At 36.7% G+C, this 24967-nt stretch overlaps 1 pseudogene; it reads right to left on the bottom strand.

The window, feature by feature from the left end:
• The window catches only part of LOC139363965 (uncharacterized), a 30474-nt pseudogene extending 10860 nt beyond the window's left edge, over positions 1-19614 (bottom strand).
• Positions 19615-24967: the final 5353 nt, after the last annotated feature.

Raw genomic sequence — 24967 nt, 5'->3', positions numbered from 1 at the left:
TCAGTCTTGAATCAGGCACAGTGGCTCATGCCTGTCACTTCGGTACTTTGAGGGGGGAGGATAACTTGAGCCCAGGAGTTTGAGACCAGCCGACCAGCCTAGGCAACCAAGCAAAACACCTGTCTCAAAAAGAATAATTTTTTTGAAAGTTAGCCAGGCATGGTAGCATGTACCTGTAGTCTTGGTTAATCGGGAGGTTGAGGCAGGAGGATCACTCAGAGGATGCAGTAAGCTATGAGCCTGGGTGACAGAGTACGGCCATCTCAAAAAATTAAAAAGAGGGTACGTTTTTCACATCTATTTAAACCATTGCAATCTTTCCTCCATCTGAAGCCAAGACTTGAAAATATAAAGGCGAGGATTTTTCCCTCCCCAAAAAACACTATGTCTATGCTGAGTACAGCACATTTACTCCAAATTTTCTATTTCAGCCAGTAGATATTTGTCACAATATGACACACTGTACATTTCCTTATAGCATATCAAGGCCATCTGAAAAACTATATTACTTCAATTAGATGTGTCAAACCATCTGCCACAAGAAAATTCGAAGTGCCCTTTCTGCCACCTGATGGAACATAGTTGATTTATTCAGAAGGTGGCTGGAACGTTGGCAAAGGCTCAGCTTTTCATGGAGGAGACATTGCTGTCATAAGACACAAAAGCAAAAACTTCACTCAAAATAAAAAGGGAAGGCCTGCTGAAGGCAATGTGAGAGATAACACAACAGATGCCCTTCTTAAATTAGTTTAGTTTACAGTACACTGCAGATCCCAGGTCAACTTAATGTAAATGAATCTTGACATGATCCGTGGAACTTGGAAACTCTATCAATTATTCTGCAGCTGCTTTGCCATAACACCTGCATATTTTGGGTGTGGACGACATGCAGCTTCTACAAGCCTTCTCATTAAAGGCTGACATAGAAATCACCACATATGTACAATATGCAACACTTTGTAAATTTGGGAGGGAGGTGCATAGGACTGTAAGAGGAACACAGCATGTCAGTAATTTCTCTGGATTTCTTTCCTCCCTGCAGGACAACCAACAAGTAGGGAGGTAAACACCGAATGTTTTATTTTAGAAAATCAGTGGTGAGGTGTGAACAATATTAATGTAATCTCAAGAAGAGAATGGATAATTTGTCTTTCTTATAACAGGAATGTGCTGAATCATACTTTATCACCACCAAATCTGATGTTTCAAAATACCCCACGTGGAGTGGATCTGACCAACGTTTGTAATTCATTCTCCTTACCCTGCCGACTGTCTCTGAAACCCTTACCTTAAAGACAAGGTTTTCCTAACTTCGGCACTGCTGACTTCTTGCACCTGATAATTCCTTGTTGTCAGGGATGGTGGCGCTGCTGTCCTGTGCGTTGCAGGATGTTAGGTAGCATCCGTGGCTTCTGCTTACTAGATAACCAGCAGTACTTCCCTAGCCATGGCAATAAAAAATGTCTCCAAACATTTCCAAGTGTCCCCTGGGGTGGGAGGGCTAAATGGCACCCAGTTGAGAACAATTCCTATAAGGGTTTTGGGGAGTAGTGATGTCAGAGTTCCCTATGGCAAGTCACGTGACATTTTTCAACCTGTTGGCACCTTCAAGATGACAGCTGTGTCAAGCACTAAGTAGGAGTACCCATTGTTTCTTCATGCTGGTAATGAACCTGCCAATGAGACCCAATTCTTGGACATAAGTGATATGTGAATATGACATTACTAAAATCCCTTTTTCTAGCAGTCCCGATAGAGACAAATATGCCATTTTTGTGAGCTGGATTAAACTGTCCAAGATGTTGAGGTATCTTGTGGTCCTCTCAGCCAACCCATGGCAGAACATATCAAGAACTCGTAGTCTTCATTTTTCATTGTCTAGCTAAACACAACAAAAGCAAAGTATTATTCCCCAGATGACAGAAGATAGTAGCTCAGATTTCAGTACAACTCCTACATGAGGGGCATGTCAGGAAGCAGTGAGATCCATGAAATATGTGGGTTATAAATACTATGAAACTCAAGATAGTAGTAAGTTCATATACCCACATGACTTTATAAACTGACATGTGAAAAAATACTTTATGCTTTTAATTGAGAATAAATATGTCAGTAATAATATGATTAGCTAGATATGGTAGCACTGATATTTGACAATATTTTCCTTTTTATTGTACACACACACACACACACACACACACACACACACACACACACACAGAGTTACCCCATGGTATATTTTAACCTAGGATTTTGCTTCTACTTTACTCTATAAAGAATATAGTCCCAGGTCCTACATTACCAGTTTTCATTATCTAAAAGTAATCATTTTTCATTATGCATAAAAATGATTTAAGACACTTTAAAATCTCAGGAAATATTTTCTAAAATTCTGTTCCATTCTTTGTGAAGTGTAAAACATATTCCTTGAGTGGACAGGGATCCCCTTCTTACATGCTTATTGGATGCTCCATAGATCTTGATTCTCTTAACACTAGAGCATAATATTGCTAGATAATGATAGCAAGATTTTGCATTTTTATGGCACTGTTGCATATAGCACTTAGAACTGTCTCAGATATCATCTCAATTAATCTTCACAAACTCAACAATCCTCATTTGACAGTTGAAAAAACTGAAACTGATTTTTTTTTTTTTTTCAGAAGTATCTGGGAAGAGGAGGAGGGAGACAGATTAAACGCTGCGTCTCTGGTTTTCACCAAAAAAAAAAAAAAAAAAAAAAAAAAACAGCTTCAACCACCTGTGTTTGTTGGATATAAGAGACATATTGGTTGCCGAAACTGTTCAATACCATAAATTTAGATGTTTAGATCTGAATGGTGGAAGACAAAATGTTTAAGGAAGAAATTGTAATGTTACAGTCTACACTGGCTCTTAGAGAAGTTTAAGTGTTTGGTGTACCATATTCTTTAAGGATAGCAGTACCAGTGGTCAGTGAAAGTTGTAAATACAAACAGTCCCAAAGTATATCATTTAATGTATGCTCCTCCCCCTCCACCACAAATTTACCCAAGTGAAATCAGGCTAACATAAACACCAACAGTAGCCTGGTAGTTAAAGGAAAATCATAAAAGGAGAAGATATGAGCTTTGGCTAGAGAAGGAGGTAGTTTCCATTATCGTAGCTTGGTAATAACAGGAGGGCTTATGGGCACATTTTATCACGGAATCTTAGATACATTTTTAACACCAGCTGACAGAGCTACCTTCTTTTTTCCTTCCAAGCAAACTGCCTTTCTAAGCCATTACTTTTTAGCAACAAGCCCAGGTCAGCCCTCAGGCTTATCGCCCCAGCACCTCCAGAACTACTGGTTCTAGGGAAAGTGTTCTTACCTTGGGATGGCATTGACAGTGTGGAAGAAAAAAAAAGGCTTCATAATTCAGCACTTAGGAAAGCATGAATAACCTGAGTTTCATGGTCTGACACCCTCTTTCGGGAACCAAGTTACTCTTAGATATGTTTAAATGTTCAGGGGCTTATAAAAAAATTGAGGCTCATAATAGAAGCCAGCCTCCCTAAGGTGATGTGAATAGCTCACAACAAAACACTTTTGACTCAGGCAAATGTTCAGCAGACATCATAAAGAACAGTGCCCAAGTGATGGGCACTGTATAACTTAAAACTGGATAGATTTAGGAATTGAAAGCATTGAGGGTTAATCAGCCACTCCCATGTATTAACGTGTGGTCCTGCCAAACACTCTTGTCCACGCTTGTCGTCCTTTTGCAGTCACTGTGCACCAATTATCTCTGCACATTATTCTCATTATCTCTGATTATAATAATGAGAATCCAAATGTTTCCAGAGCCTCGAGTTACTTCCAGATATTACAGAAAGAACGTTAACTCTTTTAAGTTTTTAGAGTGTCATTAAGGGCACAGCAATGGTAACATGCTAAATGGTACCGAGTGGCCAGAAAAAAAAGCGAGCCTGCCTGTTTCAGAGCCCAGCACAAAACCATGAGTTCAGAGCAGGTGACAAGAGAGGCCAGTAATAACCATGCCACATAAAATAGTGACAGAAAGCATTGAGTTACAATAATAATAATCCTAATGTTTTGGAGCCTCTCCTTGGTTGCAGCTAATTTTAATTTCTTAGCGTTTTTGCGGCACATAGGCTGGAACTTTGTTTTTTTGTACACAAATTCTATAGCTCTTGCTAAGTAATAAAGGCTTACGCCTTATAAGACAGTGTCTCTTGAATCTGATAACTCTTGAAAACACATTTTAAAGACTCAGGGACTTTCAAGAGAAGCCAGTCAAGAGAAGTAAGGTTCCTAGAATTTAGAGAGTATTTAGAGACTACAGAAGCATGTCATTGGTGTAGGAACCAGCTTCTTTGCAGTGAAAAGTTACTGAAGGGCTGAAACAACACGCCTGTCCTTGCAGCAGGATTACTTGCCTTTTCTCACCAGTCCGATTTATTTCTCAGTGCTGTGGGAATCCCAGACTGTACGATGGAAGCCACTGTGTTCAAAATGTATTTCATTATGCTCAATTCCTTCAACATAGCAGATGGCATTCCAAACTTGTCTAGAAAATGCCTTTAAAGACTTTCTGTTTATTACAGTGATTTTTTTAGACCCTTATACTTTGGGTTATAAACTATCACTACAATGTTTGAGTATTCATCAGTGAATCGACACCACATCTGCCTAGAATAGGAACATGTGTTCTTTTCCTCCCAAACTTGATGCTTACATACCAGCTGAAGAAATTCAAATAACAGGATGGGAACTTTCAGTTTTTTCAATTAAACTTCTGACCATACTGTTAATATTGTATTCTCATTATTTTTTAATAAATAAAGAGACATGAAGGAGTTTTTTTTCAGCACAAATAGTGTCCTTCTTACTTAGGAAAGTGGATTTATTTACCTTATTACAGCAGTGTAAACTTGTATTTTTTCTGAGACCACATCACATTTCAGGATAAGACTCTCACCTATCATATGTACACAGGATAACCTCCATGGCAACCTTCCTTCTTTTTAATTTTTTAGGATTGTCATTTTAAATGTAAATGATCTGGTTGTTTAATTGCATACACAATAGGTCAAAATATGCAACTCATTAAAATGTGCATAACATTGTGCTCTGATGTCTCTAGAAATGAAAGAATATTCAATAAAAGCCCAAATTTTCATTATCATGTAGCTTTGTGCTATTGTTTCGTACAGCTTTAACCTCTGGACCCATACCAAAAAAAAAAAAAAAACAAAAAAACAAAAAACCAGCCAAAACATAACAATTACTTTAAAAGCTGATCCCATCATCAAGGTAGTTACTTTCCATTCCTTTTATCTTACCTTATTGTAGCTGCTAAAATGGGGGGTTCTGGAAAGATTTACATTGCCAGAGCTGCTGCTTCATAGATTCTAAGAGTCATCAGGTTATTTCAAGAATGCTTGACAAATTTGATGGAGGAAAAAACACTCCATGAAACATACACTTTAAATCCCATCATCCATGTGACAGTTTCTAACAAAAAATTATAATAATTTAAGTGTATGTATATCACAAACATACACATCACTAATAGTTAACAACACCTGGGTGCCTTTGTCACCTGGGATCTATTGCTCAGCTGTGGTAAAGTGCACATCATAACCACCAACACCTGTGCTTGTTACTAACACCATTCAGGCCCTTCAGAAATGCTGCTTCTCATATCCTTTCCCTGTCCTAGAAACAGATGGCTACTACATTCAAACACCATGAAGGTTTTGGGCTATGTTCCTTTTGACACTGAAGATGAACGCAGCTATGAAGTCAGAGGAGGATTTAGGCAGCAGATTAACTTAGGTAAAAAGAAAATAAAAGACTAATTTATCAAATCCTTCTACTCCAATAGCATGGATACAATATTCTTGCATGATAAAGCATCATTTCCCAGTAGTGCTGAACATCTTTTTTCTTACCCTTTTATTATTTTCCAACTTGTAATTCTGAGGATATTCATGAATTAGCACAATATTCACAACAGTTACCCTTGGCTGAGAAACATTTTAAAATATTAAAGGTTCATGTTTCTCTTAAATGTGTACATCTAGGTATAACATCAAGGAGCACGATACCTCTTACTAAAATTGCCAACTAGTTGAGAGATTAATGATAAAATAATACTTTTATAATAATATTTAATAAAATTAAATTACATTTTAAAATATATTTTAATTTCAACTCTAAATAATTTTTATTTAAAATGTAATATACATAATTGCAATTTATATTTTTATTTTAAATATAGTTGATAATTATGAATATTAAGTTACATAAAGCTATGTAAAAACAATAACTTTACATAAATTTTTAAATTTATCATTACAAAGGTAAAATTTTCAGATAGTTGATTTATGACTTATAAATGCTCAAGCCACACAAATGTTAGGGGTGAGCTCGTTCTTTGCTTTTAGTCAAGAATTCCCAGTTTTGCGTTCAGCCCTACCATACCTGTATGGCCTCTCACCAGGTTCCTCTCTCCACACTATACTTCTAGAGTTTCCTTGGCTTATCAGAGGGTAATATGGATGGACCAGAGGGATGAAGCATCTCCAGAATTCACCCAGGTTTTTATCTTCTGCATTCTCTTTTGATACTCATAGACATACAAGGACAGGATCTCAAGGCTTTAAGGAAATAAAGGCTATCAAATGCTCACCAGAATGACTGGAAAACCCTCCCAAATCTATCCCTGGATATGCATTCAAAAAAAATTAAAAAACGAATTTTCTTCTTGCCCTGAATCTTATCACTTTATAATAAATTCTAAAAATATGAAAGATTTGTTCAACTTAAGTATATAATGCATATTCTGTGAGCAAAGCAAGATTTTCTGATCAGTGAGTCATTCCCTCAAAACAAGAAAAGAAACAGTAAAAGTACTCACATGGGCTACAATCACTTGGTGAAAGTTTCTGAAACATTACTTCTTAACACTCTTCGTTATAATTTTAGATGTTTTCTTTTATGCTCTAAATTTGAAAACTTATCTCTTTTAACTTTATTTAGAATAAACACTCTTTGTATCATTATTTTAGAAATGCCTAGGATCTAGCCAATGAAGGAAGAGACTGTTTCACCAATCTGTGCACTCAAGTCTGCAAGAATCCATCTCTCAAGATGTTTAAGACATGTGTAAGCTACTATTAATAATTTGTCATGATTAGGAAAAAAATTAGGTAGTTGTTTGACTGTCAGGTTGTTACCCTAATGAAAAGCTGTCAAGATAATTTTATTTTACTCTGAAATGTCTCCATCATTTAACTGTATCTGATTGCTAGAAAATTAACCTTGGTTTTCCTTTCAGATCTGCTAGTCCCACAATGATGTGCAAAGTAAAACATAATATCAAATATTTCACTGTTTAAAGTTGATTTGTTGGATTTTTTCTATGCTATATTAATAAAATCTAATATCCTAATCAGGAAAATGTATTAACTATTTTCCTCGGATTAAAAAAATATATCTATTAGAAAGCACCAAATGAATTCTTGATCCTATAGCAGGTACAAGTCTTATTTAGCTTTTTTGATGTCCATAGAACTGTATGATCACATAAAGCTGTAAAATAATTGACCCAACAAAATCACATCCATTGCTAGAAGTGACACCTATACAAGATTTCCTTGACAATGTTGGGATGGTAGGCTCCTCATACTAATCTTTTCCATGCATGAAGCAGGTTCAGATAACAGAAGAAAGCAGACTATATCAGCATTTTAGTAGCCCCAAGAGAATAGGTTTAGCAGGTGATAATATCTCTGGAACTCTCATCTTCATCCCAGTTCTGTTGCTCAGTCCCCTTCTGCTGGAGCTCTTTCCCCTCATAGAAACCAGGACAAATTGGGGTGTTGGTGCAGGGAATAATGATTCATAAGATTCTAGCCAGAGTTGAGTTTACAATTACTCCAATTGTGTTTAAGAAAAACATAGGGACATCATGTTATAGTGTTGATATTTTCTACAATTCAATAAACTCTTGTATTAAATAGATTTTATGCACTTCCTTCCCTAGTTGATTGTAAGTTCCTCATGACAGGAATGATATCTAATACATAATTGCCTTCCCCAAATATCTAACACAGTAGTAGATATTCATTAATTGTTGGCTGATTGAGATAATAAACGAACAGCCTTCTGTTCTCGAAGAAATGTTTGGCCAGGTATCCAACTAGGAATAACCACAAAAGACTGAAGAAAATATCTTTAAGCCTTTTTATTTGCACTGAAAACCTTGAAAAATTATAGGGATTTTTCAGGCCAAATTCTACCTGCAGGAGGAAACTCATAAAAATACATTAGAATCACTTTTGCCCTAAGAGCATTATTTGAACTTTACAAACTTGAACTTCACTTTTCATGACCTCACTGGTATGGGAACAGAAAACCAAGCTTGGGGCCTGCCAAAAGGGAAGTTTAATGGGAGACCCTCTCCCCAATAAAGTTCTACTTTCAGTTTACGTTCAAATCAGAGGTAAATTGCTTCTTCTCCTAACATGAGAGCACTTCAAGAAAATTTGCTTTGGTGTTGAGAAGAAAGAAAAGTCCTTAGGAAGTTATAAACAACAGCTGGCCATTATGCAGATTTGTAAACTAAATTTAAATTCACTAGAGGTCTTTAACAAATTTGTCATACAGATAGATAGGGATATTGATGGTGGGGGATGCTGGGGGGAAGAGGGCAGATGTATAAACTTTCCTAAATTTTGTCTACTTTGCTGTGAACCTAAAATTGCTCTAAATAATAAAATCTATTATTTTTTAAAAAATATGTATAAGTGGGAATTTACAAAAACTTGAAACCAGTAATTTTGTTTTACATTTCAACTTTTATTTTTGATATGGGGGTACCTGTGCAAATTTGTTACATGGGTATATTGCTTGATGCTGTGGTTTGAGGTATGGATCCCGTCACCCATGTAGTGAGCATATTGTCCAACAGGTAGTATTTCCGCCCATGCCCCCCGTCCTCCCAGCCCCCTCTAATAGCCTGCAGTAGCTATTTGCCCACTTTTTAATGCAGTTATTTGTTTTTTTTTGCTTGTTTATTTATTTAAGTTACTTATGGACTCAGGATATTAGATCTTTGTTGAATGCATAACTTGTGAATATTTTCTTCCATTCTGTAGGTGGTCTGTTCACTCTGTTGATCTTTAATTTCATTTGTTTGTGTTTTGTGCTGTGCAGACAGTTTCTAGTTTAATCAGATCCCACTTGTCAGTTTTTGTTTTTGTTGCAATTGCTTTTAGAGACTTAGCCAGAAATTATTTGTCAAGGCCAATGTTGAGAAGGGCATTTTCTAGGTTTTCTTCTAGGATTTTTTATAATTTGAGACCTTACGTTTAAGTCTTTAATCCACTTTGGGTTAATTTTTGTATATGGTGAAAGGTAAAGGTCCAGTTTCAACCTGACAGACCCACAACCCACATCATATCGAATGGACCAAAGCTGGAACCATTCCCCTTGAGAGTTCAGACACGACAAGGATGCCCAGCTTTACCATTCCTCTTCAACATAGTACTGGAAGTCCTGGATAGAGCAAGCAAAGAAGATAAAGAAATAAAAGGCATCCAAATAGGAAAAGGAAGTCAAACTATCTCTCTTGAGTGATGATATGATCCTATGCCTAGAAAACCCTAAAGGCATCCATGTCCCTACAAAGGACACAAACTCATCCTTTTTGATGGCTGCATAGTATTCCATGGTGTATATGTGCCACATTTTCTTAATCCAATCTGTCACGGATGGACATTTGGGTTGATTCCAAGTCTTTGCTATTGTGAATAGTGCTGCAATAAACATACGTGTGCATGTGTCTTTATAGCAGCATAATTTATAATCCTTTGGGTATATACCCAGTAATGGGATGGCTGGGTCATATGGTACATCTAGTTCTAGATCCTTGAGGAATCGCCATACTGTTTTCCATAATGGATGCAGCTGGAAACCATCATTCTTAGCAAACTATCACAAGAACAGAAAACCAAACACTGCATGTTCTCACTCATAGGTGGGAACTGAACAATGAGATCACTTGGACTCAGGAAGGGGAACATCACACACTGGGGCCTATCATGGGGAGGGGGGAGGGGGGAGGGATTGCATTGGGAGTTATACCTGATGTAAATGACGAGTTGATGGGTGCAGCACAGCAACATGGCACAAGTATACATATGTAACAAACCTGCACGTTATGCACATGTACCCTACAACTTAAAGTATAATAATAATAAATAAATTAAAAACAAACAAACAAACAAACAAAAAAAAAAGAGAGAAAACCCTAAAGGCTCCTGGAACTGATAAGCTAACAAAAGACCCCTGGAACTGATAAACAAATTCAGTAAAGTTTTAGGATGCAAAAATCAATGTATAAAAATCAGGAGTATGTGTATACATGTATAATGTCCAGGCTGAGAGTCAAATCAAGAACACAATCCCATTTACAATAGCCACAAAAAAATGAAATACCTAGGAATACAGCTAGCCAAGGAGGTGAAACATCTCTACAAGGAGAACTTTAATACACTGCTGAAAGAAATCAAAGATGATGCAAACAAATGAAACAATATTCCAGGCCCATGGATTAACACAATTGATACCATTAAAATGGCCATTCTATCCAAAGTAACTTACAGATTTCAACACTATCACTATCAAACCACCAAAGTCATTCATCATAGAATTAGAAAAATCTATTCTTAAATTCATGTGGAACCCAAAATGAGCCTGAATAACCAAAGCAATCCTAAGGGAGGAAAAAAAAAAAAAAAAAGCCAGATGCATCATATTACCCAAGTTCAAACTATATTATAAAGTGACAGTAATCAAAACAGCATGGTACTAGTACAAAAACAGTCATGTAGATCAATGGAACAAAATAGAAAGTTCAGAAATAAAGCTGCACACCTATTACCATCTGATCTTCAACAAAACTGACAAAAATTTTTCCTATTGCTTAATAGGAAAAGGACTCCCTATTCAATAAGTGTTGCTGGAATAATTGGCTAACTATATGGAGAATTTCATTTAAAAATGTTCCAGACTATTGAGGCTCCACGTTTCCCAAGCAAATGTAAGTCTACTCCAAAGAAATACTCCTTTACCATAGGCATCAAGAATTCCTACAAATATTTTAGTAAGGATAATGCACATAGTTAAAAAACAAAAATACCCAAGGAAACAAGACTTCACAAGTAAAATCTGGCAAAAATAAAGTGCTTAAAATTTCAAATAATAAAATAAGGCTCAGAATTGGAGATAGATCAACTATAAGCTTGAAAATATTTTCAGAGAGTATGAGATATAAAATATAATACAAAAGAATTGAACAACAATATAATAGTACTTTTAGAAATGATCAATGTAATTAAAATAGAAAACTCAGCAAATGGATTTATCAGCAAATTGATACAGCTTACTAAAGACATTGTAAACTTAAAACTAGGCCAAAGGAAATGCTTCAGAAAGCAGCATAGAAAAAGGTAATGGAAAGTATGAATAAGTACCTAAGAAAGCATAACATACATATAGCTGGAGTTCCAGGAAGAGGAGAAAAAGAAGGGACTAGGGCAATATTTGAAGAGATAATGGCTGATATTTTCTACAATTGATGAAAAACATTGATTCGTTTATTCAGAAATTATAAAGAATTCCAAGAAGGTAATATAAATAAACTCATATCTAGTCATATCATGGCGAAATTGCCCAAAAACAAAGGTCATGAGGAAATTTAAGGCAGTCAGAGTAAAAAAAGTAAATTATCTTCAAAAGAGCAACATTTATATTAAGCAAGCCATTGGAGATGGAAGGATTTCTTCAATTTGCTGAAAGAAAATAATTGCCAACTAAGATAAGAGAGAAATAAATTCATTTTCAGATAAAAAAAAATTTGCCACCAACAGATCCTCACAAAAGGAAATTTTAAAAGAAGAAGTAAAGAGATCACAACTAGATCTGTGATTTATGAGTAATGAAGTCATATCCTCCAATTAAAGCATGATGAGAATTAACAATTCACCTTTGAATTTAGCAATATGATAGTCAATCATGACTTTAGATTTTTTAAAAAATTAAGGTCTTTGTGGGTATAAAAGCCTGGAGCAAAAGAAAGATTGAAAAGAGAGAAATTTGAGACAAGTATAGATCACCCATTCAAGGAGTTTGGATCTAAAGGGGAAAGAAGTGGGTATCTTTTGAGGGCAATGTCTCTAAGTGAACAGGGTAGATTGAGAGATATTGGAGGGTTTGACCTAGCTAGGAATTCAGGGTAGTTTAATCAGTTCATTGTAACAGAAGAGAACACAGAATATACAGGTCCAGATACAAACAGGTGGGTAGATGCAGTGGTGGGAGTCTGTGGAAGAGCTCTCTGATGCTTTTATTTATTTATTTATTTTTGTAACATAATAAGTAAAGTCATAGCCAAAGAATAACTGTGATAAAGAAGGTATAAGAGGTTAAGAAAAAGAAAATATGACATAGTCCTATGAAAAGTAGAAGAATGAATAGGCCAGGGAAATAGTAGATTGCCTGTTTACATTAAAGGTACAGTTGAAGCTCCAGGGTCAATAATTTAAAATAAGACTGTGCTATGTTTTTTGGTTTTTGTTTTTTCAGCCACATCTACCTACACATAAGCAGGCATTAAAGAGGGAGACAATTGTTTTTAACCACATAGGTGGTTTGGCCAAGCAAGCTCAACAAGGCAGAAGACAGCAAGGGAGTTAACAGTATGTATAAAAGAATATTTATAATAATTAATACTGAATGTGTTAAGCCAGGCCCTCTGAGAAGCAGACACCAAGATGGGATTAAACATGCAAAGATTTTTTTAGGGAAAATGCCTCCACGAGAGAAAATGAAGAGCCCAGAAAAGCCAGGCAAACTGACAGACATTGATGCATGTGAAACCCTGTGCAAAGGAGACGGGGAAGGTTGGTTTGCTGTGCAGGCTAAAGAAATCTAAAGAAGCTCAACTAAGCCTTTGACTCCAGCCACAGTGAGGCATCTAGCTCAGAGAAGAATCCAGTGTCTCCCGTGAACAGGCCTGTCTCTGCAACCCTGCTGCACTCACCACGGAGAGAGTGAGATGGTTGCAGGAAACACAGGCTGGCCACAAACATTGCCATGGATTTCAAAGCTCAAACATGGGGGCTCTTAATCGCTCCCTGTGGATGGAGGTCTGAGAGGCTCAGTCTGCGAGGCTCATTCTCATAGCCACCACAGTAAGCAAGGAAGAAAATGAAAATGAAAATGTTGTGAGATACAGTGTAAAGATTAAACTCATAAATGTCAGAATGAGAAAATTGTTACAAATAACACATGTATTATGATTCCATTTATAGAGTCCAAAGATGGACAAAAGAAAAAAAATACATGTAAATGTATGTATAGCTTAAGTTTGCATACATAGGTGGTAAAATTAAGTAAAAGCAAAGAAATAACTAGGTAACCTGTAGGGAAGAGGGGGACACGGTGAGAAAGAGCACTCAGGAGGCGTCTTCTAATTAAGTGGTCACTGTTAGGTTCCTTAGATTACTTGGGTGTTTGCTATATAATTGCTCTTTAAAATCACTATATATTGGCCAGGCGCAGTGGCTCATGCCTGTAATCCCAGCACTTAGGAATGCCAAGATGGGTGGATCACCTAAGGTCAGGAGTTTGAGACCAGTAAGGTGATACACCATCTCTACTAAAAATGCAAAACTTAGTCAGGCATGGTGGTGTACCCCTGTAATCCCTGCTACTAGGGAAGCTGAGGCGAGAGAATTGCTTGAACCCAGAAGGCGGAGGCTGCAGTGACCTGAGATCATGCCACTGCACTCCAGCCTGGGCGAGAGAGTGAGACTCTATCTCAAGTAGTAGTAGTAGTAGTAGTGGTAATAATAATAATAATATTACTATATATGGTTTATACACTCCTTTGTGAATTTCAGCACTTTAATAATGAGAAAGAATACTGAATGAATGAATAAACAAATGATCAATGGCTCCTGCTTGGTAATTGCCTTTTCCACAAGAGCTTTTAATCTGGGCTTCATTTGACATGGCTGCTTACATTTGGGGAAAGTTAGTTGAACCAGTCCACTACCATCCTTATTTGAATTTCCAGCACTCTTGTGTTCTTTTAAGAGAACAATTTTTTTTCTTTTAAAATATAACAATAGCCATTCCTGGAAACTCATTCAGTAGCACTTTAAACAGTCATTTGGTCCTTTTTAAAAGTCTTTTTATCTTCAAAGTCTCCTCTAAAGTTTCAGATTTTGTATGCTTTTTGTTCCTAAGCCAGGCAATCTGCATAACAACTGTATTTCTTTTGAAACTTCTGTGCAATTTCTGGAAACAGTCTGCTTGCCCACTATTTGTTGTATGTTATTGGTCCAGCTGAGGATTAGCCAAATGAGGTGATAGTTTTAATTATTTTAGCTGTATTTAACTCCTACTCCTTTCTCAAGCTTATCAACAGGCTTTGGAGCTAAACATGCTTATTGTCAAATTTCACCTTTGTGATTTACTAATACCTCTCTAAGCTTCAGTTCCTTCAATTTTGTAGGGTTGATTAAAAAGATATAAAACAGATATAAAAGATATGAAATAAGACAGGTAGGACATCTCTCACCAATATCTGATGCATAATAGTGATGCATGAGTTTTCTTGGTCACTTTGCAAGCAGGGGACCTCTGGCCAGCAAAGCTCCCACCCAGGCCTCATTTCAGCATGCTACCTATCACAGGAGAGAGGCTGCCCACTCAGCCCACCGAGGCTGTGCCTGGCTTGTGCACCAGCTCAGTCTGTGGTTGGGCCAGGCATGCCCCAGCCTGCCTGTATTACAACTTGTACCTGCATTCAGTGGTTCCTGAGTTCTTGTCCCTTACCCAAGAAGAATGAGGATATGCCAACCATTGAAGAGTGATGAAGGTGGAGAAATGTTATTGACAGACAAAACAGTTCTCAGGGGAGAGGGAACAGGAAGGTGGTCTCTCAACTAAAGTTGGGTTGTCTCTCTCCCAGTGTGGCTGGATCTGGGGCTTTTTTGGGCTCCGAATAAGAGTGTGAATGCTGATTGGTTTCTGAGCATGCAAAAAAGTTAAAACAAAGGCACCACTAAAAGGTGGGCATAACACTGCAAAAAATATAATTAGGGAAGGGTATGTATATGTAAAATAGGTGAAAGGTAGGGATCGGAGGAAAGCATACCAAACAGGAAGACAGGCTCTCACTCCAGTCTGTAGATTTACCTGGAACTTGTAGCTAGGCTTTAAATTGTCTTCAGCTTGAAGGTGGAGTTTCACTGAGGACTCACCTCTGTCTTCCTAGGCATTTGTCTGCCTCCTGCCACCATCAATAGTTATTCACTAATGGAAATAATTATTACACCTGACTACATCTGACTAATTCAAAGAGATGAAGAATATGAAAATGGGAGTAAGAGGAAAAGTCTAGGAGGGAGAATAGAGTCCATTTCTTCCTACAAATGCTTTTTTCAAAATGTAGGTAGCAGCTAGATAATTAACCAGTTTTTGCAGGTGACAGTGATTTTTCTGTGACCATAAACATATCAAACCTGAGATAGGAATGCTAGATTCCCCGGAGGCTAACCCTCAGTCCAGTCATCTTTCAACAAAGTCTCAGTGCCTCCAAGGACATGTAATCAGATTCTAGAGCCCTCCTGAAGAATGGAGGTGTTTATCTCAGTATCTGGCACCTGAAACTGTATCTGACACTTTGGGCTTTAAAGATACCCCTATGCCCCTGTGAATGCTTCCTTAGCTCATTTAACCTAATTTTCTCTAGACTCTGAGAGCACATTATGGTTACAGTTTCATCAAGAACCCCAAGTTCTTCCCAACTGAAGTTCTTGAGGCTATAGTTCTGTTAGCTACTAGGAGTTCCTCATTTTTGATGTTACATTAGTCCTTTATTCTCTCACACACCTGTGGATTTACAAAGTGATCCTGGTCCTTTCTTCTCCGCATCAATTTAACTTCAGAGCTAGTCAAATTTTATAAGGGAATGAACAGGAAGTGACATGATCATTCATGTTATAGTAGGTCTCTCTGCAAGATTGTGCTTACAATTTTTCCTTGCTCTTCGTTTTCTCTAAGTTTTATTTTTAAAATGTAATTTTTACATTTTTCTAGGTGAAACAGTGCCATGAATTATGTCACAATTTATACAGTTGCTTATATGTCCTATTATTTTTGTGTTCTTCTAGAAGCTTTCTTCCAACCCCTCTCCTGCCACCCTGCACCTGTGTTCTGTCTTCTCATCATGCCATGTTTGCCCTGCTATCTTGAAGGAGTTTGCATATTGTGATATAGTTAGGTATGGACAAGGCAATATTTCTTCTCTGTAAGCAGAATATTCTGCTTACCTAGAGTAGGAGCTAGTACAAATGTAATGCTCTCTGGGTGTGTAAAACCAATAGTTTCCATTTGAAAGAGCTAGGAGTGTGGGTCACTCAGATTTTAGTGAAATCAAAGAAGTAAAGGAAACTTTATTACTGAAGATATCTTAATGTAGTCTAGGCTTTGATTTTTTAAGTCAAATATTTTAGTAGTTTAACACAAAAGGAATTCAATTTTTAAACTCACACATACACAAAAGGTATTCGTGGATAGTAATACCGTCCTCTACATCAAATTTGGATGCCATTCCTTGAAGTACCATCACCAATGAACCAAAAAACAGGTTATCTATCCCTTCACACCCTGAAGAAAATGATGAAACAGAAACCAGATATTTGCAGTAGAAACTCCCCTCTCAGAAAAGGCAGAATGGGAGACAGTGATGCCTGTGATCCACAGCATTGATGTCATAGACTGCCCCAGCAGTGGTTCCATTCCTTTACTGACTCTGACCATGCCTTAGAGGACTTGACCAGTGTTTGCATGGGGTGTATTATTTCATCATTTCAGCATGCTTCTTCCTGTTTATACAAGTTTAGAAGGCTGAAGGCTTTTTTTCTTTTTCTTTTTTCTTTTTTTTTTTTTTTGAGATTGATTCTCACTCTGTCACCCACCACCCAGACTGGAGTGAAGTGTCACGATCTCAGCTCACTGCAACCTCCACCTCCCAGGTTCAAGCAATTCTCCTGCTTCAGCCTCCTGAGCAGCTGGTATTACAGGTGCACACCACCACACCCAGGTAATTTTTGTATTTTTAGTAGAGACAGAGTTTCACCATGTTGGCCAGGTTGGTCTCGAACTTCTGACCTCAGATGATCCACCCACCTCAGCCTTCCAAAGTGCTGGGATTACAGGCGTAAGCCACTGCACCCAGCCTGAAGGTTTTTTGAGGCTTGAATACTCAGTGACTTTTTCAGATCATGCTGCTTGTTTCATTGTCAAATTAATTCCCTCAAAATATTATTAGCTCTTTTATTCATTTATCAGTAATCATACTTTTCCGTGTATCAGTAACTATACCTACCCAAGATGCTTTCCTAGACATAGTTGTCCTAGACATAGTTTTCAAGTTTGATTTATGGTTTTTATATCCTCAACCTCATTGTTACTTGTGAATGGATGAACACACAGTGGTAGAATCTTCTGTACAAGTCAGAAACTTCTTTCAATACTTATTGGGCAGAATGCAATGGGGTAAAAGACATGACCTCAGATCTCAGGAAGAAATATGGGTAGGGTGGGAGAATATATATGCCTAAAAAGGACAAAGAAAAATTCAGGGTATTGTTTCAGTACTAAATTAATGGTATAAATCATGTTTTATACCAGTTCAGAAGAGGAAATAGTGGTCAAAGTGGTGGGAGGAGATGAGTTGTTGGCCTGGAACAAAGGTAAGAACTCAGATAGTCTGAGAAGGTTTGGAAGGAACTGTAAGGTATTGCAAATGGTGAGAAAACAGTCAGTGAGATACAAAAGCACATGATCTGCTGAGTAGACAAGTAGTAGACCAATGTGGCTGGCATGAATAGATCATTCATATAAGGGAGGAACAGAAGAGAACTTTGGTGAAATAAAGAGGGATCAGGCCTTAAGTAGCCTTAATGCCAGACTGAGCAATTTTGACTAGAAAGTCACAAACTGCAAAGAATTATGGGAATAATGAGAGTGGAAGCTGCGTGGAGACAAACATTATATATCTGAAGCATGACTCTGTCCCTACCAGCTATGTGATTTCATTTAAGTTGCTAAATCTGTCCTCATCCATACAAGGGGGATGATCCAACTTATGTCTTTGGTTTTGAGCAGATTCAATGAGATAATTCCTGTAAAGAGTTTAGCATACTGTCTTGATAGTACTAGGCAACAGTAATAGCTCCATTAAGAGATACACTGCAAAACTATGGAAACAGTAAAAAGATTAGTAATTGCCAGAGGTTAATGGAGAGGGAGGGATGAATTCACAGAGCACAAAGGATTTTTAGGGAAGTGAAACTATTCCGTGTGATATATAATTATAGATATCTGTCATTACACATTTATCATAGCCCATAGAATGTTGACAACACCAAGAGTGAACTGTCATGTAGACTATGGACTCTTAAGGTGTCAGTGTGGGCTTACCAACTGCAACAAATGTACTATCCAGATGCAAAATGTTGGTAGTTGGGGATAATGTGAATGTGTGGAGGGAGGGGGTTTACAGTTTCTGCTAAATTTTGCTATGACTCTAGAATAGATTTAATTAATGAAGTGTATTTTAAAATTCCTTTAATTTTTTAAAATTACTATCACCAGGGATTAGTAGTAAAGTGAACTAATTGTGGCAAAATATTATAGGTAAATAATTCAATTACAACGATGTCATAAGTAGAGTTGAGTCTCTATACTCACAAAAAGTTTTCTAGAAGGAAGGTACATTTTACTTTGATTTCCAGGAAAGGCTTTATAATAGTTAATGTGTTGTTTTCAGTTGTGCCATCACTGTGATGATGCTTTTTCTGCCAAAAAGTAAATGACTTGTGTCTTAATTGAAGTAACTAATGTCCAATTCATTTTTTTCTTCTTCATCCTATGGTATACAGATCTGAAAGAGTAATTCTTCTTGCCATGCCCTCTCCACTCCCCTACCCCAAACTAATATTTATTCTCTTCAACCTAATGAAAGGGGACACTATGTACTCCCTCTCGAGTGTCACAGGGGCCTTATCTTATTTATTGTATTGATGTCATTTCCCTAGTAGGACTCCCATTCACTAGATTTCTAAGTGAACTCAGGATAACCTGAAATTATTCCAAACAACAAAAAAGTATACTCCATAATTTAAGAGACAAAATATCACTTATTCATTTATATATGCCCTTAAGAAACTTCCGCTCATTACTGGTATAAGAAATGAACACAAATGAGGATTCATCAGAGGAAGAAATGACATCCTATTTCACTGAAGAGACACCACTGGGCTGATGGTAAAAGATGGGCATGATTTAAACTTCTAGAAAGGTATTTCAGAGAGAAAGAACAGAGTGAGGAAAGGCTAAGTGGAAAAGTATAATACCATATGAGTACCAACAAGGTGTTAATTGTCCTGCTATCTCAATAACTCCTTACCAAGAAGTAATACAATACATACTTACAAAATAGTTTTTATTTCCCATAAAGTTGCCCAAGATATCTACGTCATATCGCATTAGGAAATTACCATATTAGCAAAAATTACAAATGCCTTTTCTACTGTCAAATACAAAAAGAAAGGCTTTTACATCATTTCAGTACATTTACTCTACTACATTTTACACATCTTTCTTGATAAAGTGATTAAGAAAAAAGTTGCAACACAGCCTAATTTTCTTTGCAGAATATTTCTGATTATCCAAACATCCAGGGCGGGAGAGTGCCTGATCCAGCCTACCACATTAGATTCATTGTACTTTGGGAGTTGTAAATGTATTCAGATAGAAATTAAATTTGTTTTTGAGGATCTCAACCATTTAGGGAGCAAAATTCAGGTGGAGAGCTGCATGGTACTGGAAAATGTGTCTGTCCTGTGCACTAATGTTTCTTTAGTTTTTAGCATATCTGGTATAGTTTACCAACCAGAGTGTCTTTTGAGGTTTTGGTCTCCGTACATGTAATATGAGGAACTGGAGGTGGACTCAGGTGTGATTCTCTTAATTTTTTTTACATAACAAAACTTATTTTTTAATTGTACATAATTATGGGGTAAAATGTGATATTCCTATACATAAATATGTTGTATAGTGATTCAATCGGGGTAGTTACTGAATCTATCACCTCATGCATTTCTTTGTGATAAGAACATTCAAAAACCTTTCTCCTAGCTATTTTGTAATATACAATACTTTACTGTTAACTATAGTCACCTTATGTGCGGTAGACCACCAAAACTTATTTCTTCTCATTTAAACTTGGTACCCACTGACCAACCTCTCCTCATCCTTCTGTACCCCCTCCCTTCCCCAGTCTCTGATAACCACTGTTCTACTCTGTTTATTTCGCTTAACATGATGTCCTCCAGTTTCATCCATGTTGTTGTAAATGACAGGGTTTCATTATTTTTATGGATAAATAGTATTCCATATATCACATTTTCTTTATCTATTAATACATTGCTAGACGCTTAGGTTGATTCCATATCTTGGCTACTGTAAATAATGCTACAATAAATATGAGAGTTCAAGTTCCCATTAAGCATCAAAACCTGAAAATGGAAGTCATACATGCTGAAACTCATCATATCCAAGCAAATATCTCCTTAACGTACTGATTTCATTTCCTTTGAATCAATATTCAGTAGTGAGATTACTGGATTATATGGTAGTTCTATTTTTATTTATTTTTATTTTTAAGGATTTAGGTGTATAAGTGCACTTGTGTTACATGGGTATACTGCATAGTGATAAAGTCTGGGATTTTAGTGTACCCATCATCTGAACAGTGTACATTGTATACCCAATAAGTATGTCATTCCTCACTGCCCTCCCACCTTCCCATTTTTTTGGAGTCACTAATGTCTATTATTCCACTCTGTATGTCTGTGTACCCATTATTTAGCTCCCATTTATAAGTGGGAACATGCAATTTTTGACTATTTCTGAGTCATTTCACTAAGGATAATGGCCTCCAATTCCACTTATATTGCTGAAAAAGACTTTTTTTTTTCTTTTTATGGCTGAATAGTATTCCATGGTGGGGCATGTGTGTGTGTGCATGCATGTGTGTCTGTGTGTGTGTGTGTATTTTTTAATGCCATGATCCACTGATGGACACTTAGGTTGATTCATTATCTTTGCTATTGAGAATAGAGCTGCAGTAAACATACAAACACAGGTATCATTAATAAAATGATTTCTTTTTCTTTGGGTAGACACCCAGTAGTGGAAGTGCTAGATCACAGTGTAGTTCTATTTTTAGTTCTTTGAAAAATATCCATATTGTTTTCTGTAGACATTGTATTAATTTACATTCCCACCAAAAGTGTATAAGCATTCCCTTTTCTGTGGATCTTTGCCAACATCTGCTGTTCTTTTTTTACTTTTTACTAATAGCCATTCTGACTGCTGTAAGATAGTATCTCATTGTGATTTTAATTTGCATTTCTCTGATGATTAGTGATGTTGAGCACTTTTTTCATATGTTTGTTGGCCATCTGTATGTCTTCTTCTGAAAAATGTCTGTTCATGACATTTGCCCATTTTTTAATGGGGTTGTTTGGTGTTGTGGTGCTGATGGTTGTTGAGTTGAGTTCCTTATAGATTCTTGTTATTAGTCCCTTGTTGGATGCAGATATGGTTTGGCTGTGTCCCCACCCAAATCTCATCTTGAATTATAGTTACAATTCAAGTCAAATTTTGATATTTTGATATTGAATTATAGTTCTCATAATCCCCACATGTCACGGGAGGGACCAAATGGGAGGTAATTGAACCTTTCACTTCCGGTAAATGGTGGTTTCCCCCATACTATTCTTGTGATACTAAGTTCTCATGAAGTTCGATGGTTTTATAAGGGGCTTCCCCCTTCACTCGGCTTTCATTTTTTCTTCTTCCTGCTGCAATGTTTGCTTCCCTTTCTGCCATGATTATAAGTTTCCTGAGGACTCCCCAGCTCTGTGGAACCTTGAGTAAAGTAAACCCCTTTCCTTTATAATTTACTCAGTCTCCAGCAGTTCTTTATAGCAGCATGAGAACAGGCTACTACAGATGCATTGTTTGCAAATATTTTCAACCATTCTGTAGGTTGTCTGTTTACTCTATTGATTATTTCTCTTGCTGTGCAGAAGCTTTTTAGTTTAATTCTCTTTTCTCTATTTTTGGTTTTGTTGCATTTCTTTTTGAGGATTAAGTCATAAATTATTTGTCTAGACTAATGTCCAGAAGAGTTTTCCCAGGCATTCCTCTTGGATTTTTATAGTTTCGGATCTTACACTTGAATCTTTAGGCCATCTTAAGTTAGTTTTTGTATATGGTGAGAGATAGGGGTCCAATTTCGTTCTTCTGCATATGCCAGCATCATTTATTTAATATGATGTCTTTTCCCCAGTGTATATTTTTGTTGACTTTGTGAAAGATCAGTTGGTTGTGGATATGCAAAATTATTTCTGGGTTCTCTAATCTGTTTCATTGATCTATTTATCTATTTTTATGCTAGTACTATGCTGTTTTGATTGCCATAGCCTTGTTGTATAATTTGAAGTCAGGTAATGTGATTCCTCCAGCTTTATTCTTTTTGCTTAGAATTACTTTGGCTACTCAAGCTTTTTTTGGCGTCATATGAATTTTAGGATTGTTTATTCTATGTGCAGAATCATGTTGGTAATTTGAAAGAAATCGTGTTGAATCTGTGTATTATTTTTGTCGGTATGGTCATTTTAATGATTTAATTCTTATAATCCATGAGCACGTAATATATTTCCATTTTTGTGTTGCCCCTTATTTCCTTCATCAGTGTTTTGTAATTATCCTTGTAAAGATCTTTCACCTCCTATGTTAAATGTATTCCTAGGTATTTTTTTGTAGCTATTGTAAGTGGAATTGAGGTTTTGTTGGTTCTTAGCTTTATCATTATTGGTGTATAGAAATACTACTTATTTTGGTATGTTTATTTGGTATCCTAAAATTTTACTGCAGTTATTTAGCAAATCTGAGAGTATTTTGGAGGAGTATTTAAGATTTTATAGGTATAAGATAGTATCATCAGTAAACAGGGATAATTTGACTTCCTCTTTTCCAATTTAGATGATTTTCATTTATTTCTCTTGCCTGATTGCTCTAGCTAGGACTTCCAGTACGATGTTGAATAGACTGTTGAAAGTGAGCATTCTCATCTTGTTTCAGTTTTTAGGGGGAATGCTTTCAACTTTTGCTCATTCAGTATTGATATGGGTTTGAAGTTTGTGGACTCCAATCTATTCTGGCTTTGAAACTTTCTGCTGAGAAGTCTGCTGTTAATTTGATGGAATTTCTTTTATTGATGATTAGATGCTTCTGTCTTGTCACTTTCTAGAATTTTTTTCCTTCATGTTGACTTTGGATAGTCTGATGACTATATGCCTTGGTTAAGTTCTTCTTGCAATGTATCTTCTAAGGATTCTCTGAGCTTCTCGTATCTGGATGTCTACATCTCTAGGAAGACCAGAGAAGTTTTCCTGCATTAGACCATCAAATAGGTTTTTCATACTTTTTACCTTTTCTTCTTCTCCCTCTGAAGTACCTATAACTCATAGGTTTAGATACTTTGCACAATGCCATATTTCTCAAAATTTTGTTCATTAAAAATTTCTTTATTTTTGTCTGACTGGGTTAATTCAAAAGACCTATCTTCCCACTCTAAAATTCTTTCTTCTGCTTGGTCTAGCCTACTATTAAGGCTTTCAAGTGTATTGTACGAATCCTTCCATGACATTTTTTTATTTCAGTTTTCGAAGTTCTGCTTTCCTTTTTAACATACCTATCTCCTCTTTATATCCTGAATTGTTTTCCTGATTTTTTTTTGTGTTTGTTTTCAACTTTCCCTTGGATTACATTCAGCTTCTTTAAAGTCAATATTTTGAATTCTTTATCTGACATTTCAAAGATTTCATTTTGATTAGGATCCATTACTAAAGAGTTAGTGTGTCCTTTGAGAGTGTTTTAACATTCTGTCCTTTCATACTTACAGAATGGCTTCTCTGGTTCCTTTCTATATGGTTCCTTTCCTTCTTACTTTTGAATTTATTTTCATTCCGATGGGATTTCCCCCCATTTTGAGGATGTGACTAGAGTGCGTGTTGTGCAGGATCCTTTGGCATCAGTTCTGGGTCTTTTCAATATTAAAAATTCTGTATAAGTTCCTTGGTTATAGATAGCTTTTGTTTGGTGGCTTTCTCAAATGCTGGTTGAAGTCATGATATACTGGGTGTGGGAGCAGGCTCACTGCTTCCTCCTATGGAGCTGGGAGGGTAGTGGTCTCATGAGGCTTATCTCATTCCCTAGTGCTGTGCACTTATGTCAGCAGATTTTTTTTTATTATATTTTAAGTTCTAGGGTACATGTGCATAACGTGCAGGTTTGTTACATATGTATACTTGTGCCATGTTGCTGTGCTGCACCCATCAACTCGTCAGCACCCATCAACTCATCATTTACATCAGGTATAACTCCCAATGCCATCCCTCCCCCCTCCACCCTCCCCATGAGAGGCCCCGGTGTGTGATGTTCCCCTTCCCGAGTCCAAGTGATCTCACTGTTCAGCTCCCACCTATGAATGACAACATGCGGTGTTTGGTTTTCTGTTCTTGTGATAGTTTGCTAAGAATGATGGTTTCCAGCTGCATCCATGTCCCTACAAAGGACACAAACTCATCCTTTTTTATGGCTGCATAGTATTCCATGGTGTATATGTGCCACATTTTCTTAATCCAGTCTGTCACTGTTGGACATTTGGGTTGATTCCAAGTCTTTGCTATTGTGAATAGTGCCACAATAAACATATGTGTGCATGTGTCTTTATAGCAGCATGATTTATAATCCTTTGGG

This window comes from Macaca nemestrina, chromosome 6, assembly GCF_043159975.1.
Source record: "Macaca nemestrina isolate mMacNem1 chromosome 6, mMacNem.hap1, whole genome shotgun sequence".
Taxonomy (NCBI): domain Eukaryota; kingdom Metazoa; phylum Chordata; class Mammalia; order Primates; family Cercopithecidae; genus Macaca; species Macaca nemestrina.
Note: the sequence above shows the minus strand (reverse complement) of the source record. Positions and strands in the feature narration are given on the sequence as shown.